Source organism: Austrofundulus limnaeus, unplaced genomic scaffold (assembly GCF_001266775.1).
Source record: "Austrofundulus limnaeus strain Quisiro unplaced genomic scaffold, Austrofundulus_limnaeus-1.0 Scaffold177, whole genome shotgun sequence".
In the NCBI taxonomy this organism is placed as follows: domain Eukaryota; kingdom Metazoa; phylum Chordata; class Actinopteri; order Cyprinodontiformes; family Rivulidae; genus Austrofundulus; species Austrofundulus limnaeus.
The window spans coordinates 506910-510643 of record NW_013952579.1 but is presented as its reverse complement, the minus strand read 5'-3'; the positions used below and the strand labels follow the sequence as shown (position 1 = coordinate 510643).

Sequence of the window (3734 nt, the reverse complement as noted above, 5' to 3'; positions counted from 1 at the left end):
GTGATCGGATATTTAAAGTAGTGTGGGTTTGTATCGGTGTTCACTGTGATCCCATTTCTCCAGGTGTTCATATTTAAAGAAAAAAAAAAAGAATAAAATGTGAGTTTTTAGTGGGTGTTTTAATATTTTTTATATTTTTCTTTCTAATGAGTAAGAATATATTAAATGACCTGTCTTGGTGAAAAAAGTCAGTTTTCAGTGAAGCGTTTTAAATCAAATATCTTTTATTTTCTCACTGATGCTAACCTTTATGTATTATCTAATCTAACCTTCGGCTACTTTACATCACAAACAGAAACTCCTCTTAAAATAACTTAAATGAAGAAATGATGTAATCTTCTGTGAAGTGCTTTAAGTTTGTTTTTGTTTTTGTTTTAAAATGAGACGAACATGGAGATTATTAGCATGCTAACCACATTAGCAACAARGTAACGACTGAACACACCTTAAAGGGAAATTCTTGCCTTTTTGAAGTTTTTAATAGTGTCTTACCTGTCGTYGATGGCTGTTTGGATGAATTATTAAACTCTTGACAGGATTAATGAGCTAATGGTTAGTCATCAGTTCAGTCAGAATTTAACTTGTAATTTCAAAGATATATCTGTGACAGGTAAGACGTTAGTTGTTTCTTTGTGCCACAGGATCAAACAGGAAGTGTATTTAAATAYTTGGTCTTTCAGTGCAGATGTGCCAACCAACTGAACAAGTTTATATTTATTTCTGGCAGAGCTTTTATTGTGGAAGGGTGTTTACTCCTCAGGTTTGTGAGTCAAATTTGTTTTTTTATATTTCCTCATATTTTTATCTGTTTCATGTAAAAACAAAAACTTTTTGACACCATTTTTGTTCAAATAAAAACAGGAACATTTTATAGTTTTTTGATTTTATGAAATGTATAATTTTTTAAAAATGAAACACATTTCATTCTGTGCCATGTCTCTGTAAACTGCACCATTCCTTTTATAAACTACCCCATTCTTTTTATAAACTACCCCATTCTTTTTATAAACTACATCATTCCTTTTATAAACTGCATCATTCCTTTTATAAACTGCACATTTCCTATTATAAACTACCCCATTCTTTTTATAAACTGCATCATTCCTTTTATAAACTGCACATTTCCTTTTTATAAACTGCACCTTTCCTTTTATAAACTGCCCAATTCTTCTATAAACTGCCCCATTACTATTATAAATTGCACTATTCCTCCATAAACTGCCCCATTCCTTTTATAAACTGCACCATTCCTCCATAAACTGTCCTATTCCTCCATAAACTGCCCCAATCCTTTTATAAACTGTACCATTTCTCAATAAACTGTCCTATTCCTCCATAAACTGCCCCAATCCTTTTATAAACTGTACCATTTCTCAATAAACTGTACCATTCCTCCATAAACTGCCCCAATCTTTTTATAAACTGTACCATTTCTCCATAAACTGCCCCATTCCTTTTATAAACGGCACCATTCCTCCATAAACTGCCCCATTCCTTTTATAAAGTGCACCATTCCTCCATAAACTTTCCTCATAAACTGCCCCATTCCTTTTATAAAGTGCACCATTCCTCCATAAACTGTCCCATTCCTCCGTAAACTGCCCCAATCCTTTTATAAACTGTACCATTTCTCTTACAAATTGCACAATTTCTCTGTAAACTACAAAATTCTTCTTAAAAATGCGCCACTCTTCTGTAAACTGCACTGTTAGTATTAATTAATGTTAAACTGCGCCACTCAGTAAATTGCACCATTACTGTTAAACTGCGCCCCCCTCCGGCCAGCTGCGGGTTTTCTTCAGGTCCGCCTGCAGCTGCAGCTCCGCAGGTTTTGCGCAGATGCTGCTGAGAGGAAGCTGCTCTGCCTGAGGAGGAGGAGGAGGAGGATGAAGGCTGAGTTGCAGCTGCAGCAGCAGGAGGTTCGGGTGCGGGTGGAGTTCGTTGTTTGTGCGCGCGCCGCCGGACCCACGCGCCTCTGCAGCGCCGCAGCTCCTCACAGCTGTCGGTTCGTGACTAAACGGGACTCGGATCGTCCTGGATCAGGGAGGGGGGTTGGGGAGCCCCACCGCGGCACCCCGCCCGTCTCGCCTCATTTGCACTGCGGGGACTGCGACCCGAACCGAGCCTCTGGTCCGGACGGCTCCTCCGACCCGCAGCTCTGCGTCAAAGGTAAGAATGGAGGTGAGGATGATGATTCTGGTTCTGGTTCGTAAACACCCGCAGAGCTCGGCTGTGCGCACCGTGCTGCGCTCAGTTTGCGGGTTCACGCGGGATGACGTAGGGAATTCCCACAGAAGAGGCTCCGAGTCCCGCTCAGACCCAACAGAACCCGTCAGACCCGCAGAACCCGCTCTTATGTAAGCAGGTCCTGCTGATGCGCTTCGACCAGAACCGGGATTTTCCTTCAGGTCTGAGGTGCTGGAGGGTCCTGGAGGGTCCTGGAGGGTCCTGGGATCGATCATTGGTTCATATCGATCTGATCTGCAGTCAGGAGGTGATTTTTATTTATTAGATTTAAAATGATCCAGCTGCAGATGTTTGTTTGTTTGTTTGTTTGTTTTGAAGCTGTCTGAAGGAAACAGTCACTTTTTATAACATTAATACTTATTTTTAAAAGTCTAAATTAACATTTAATCCTTTCAGATTTTTGTTGATAAAATTAACATTTATTCTGATCTTTAAAACACAATAAAAAAATAAAACTACAGTTTAGGTTTGTTTTACACGAAGCTCCTGCTGCTTAAAAACAACAAGACTTTTTGTTGGTTTTTACTGTTATTTTAGTTTTGAACCTTTAATTCATCCTGTTTTATTTTATAACAACTCTTACCTATTTCTATCCACAAGTCAAACTGTTAAAGAATCAAAATGACAGTTTTTATTTTAAATATTGAGGTTTTTTTCATCTTTTGGTCAAAATTGGAACAAAATAAATAATTAGACAAAGATCTTCTGAACAACTTCTGACATGTAGACCATTTGGACCTGTTGGACACATGGACTCGGTGTGTCATGTGCAAGTTGTTTAGTCCTGTGAGTCCTGTTGGACTTATGGAGACAGGTTGGACGATGAGACTTGTTAGATGCAATGCTGTGTGTTGGACTCACAAGGGCCTGGATTCAATAGAACGTGTTGGACTCAATAAGATCTGGACAAATGAAGACTCATGAAGTCTGGTTGGACTCAGTGAGATGTGTTGGACTCATGGGGACCTGTTGGACTGAATTAGATGTGTTCAACCCTTGAGGACACCTTTGAGTCCTCCTGGTCATGAACRCCCACAGACCTTTGACTTCCTGTCCTGTTTATTCCTCAACATTTGATCTGATTAGGTTAGAAGAATCTGGTGCTGGTCTTCAGAGACAACGATGGACGTTTCAGGCAGGACACGATGGACGTTTCATGCAGGACATTATGGACGTTTCAGGCAGGACACGATGGACGTTTCAGGCAGGACATTATGGACGTTTCATGCAGGACATGATGGACGTTTCAGGCAGGACACGATGGATGTTTAAGGCAGGACACGATGGATGTTTCAGGCAGGACACGATGGACGTTTCAGGCAGGACATTATGGACGTTTCATGCAGGACATGATGGACGTTTCAGGCAGGACAGGATAGATGTTTCAGGCAGGACACGATGGATGTTTCAGGCAGGACAGGATGGATGTTTAAGGCAGGACACGATGGACGTTTCAGGCAGGACACGATGGACGTTTCAGGCAGGAC

General features: G+C 40.8%; 1 protein-coding gene across 5 annotated transcripts in view; it reads left to right on the top strand.

Annotated features, from left to right (window-relative positions):
• Positions 1-1870: 1870 nt before the first annotated feature.
• Positions 1871-3734, top strand: part of hecw2a (HECT, C2 and WW domain containing E3 ubiquitin protein ligase 2a) — a 41547-nt gene continuing 39683 nt past the window's right edge. For 4 of the 5 annotated variants that reach the window (XR_001310973.1, XR_001310972.1, XM_014017808.1 and 1 more), the window contains exon 1: positions 1871-2169. The gene's annotated coding sequence lies outside the window, so the exon portion shown is untranslated. Of the gene's footprint in view, positions 2182-3734 lie in introns of all 5 variants that reach the window. The other variant, XM_014017807.1, reaches the window with a different exon arrangement.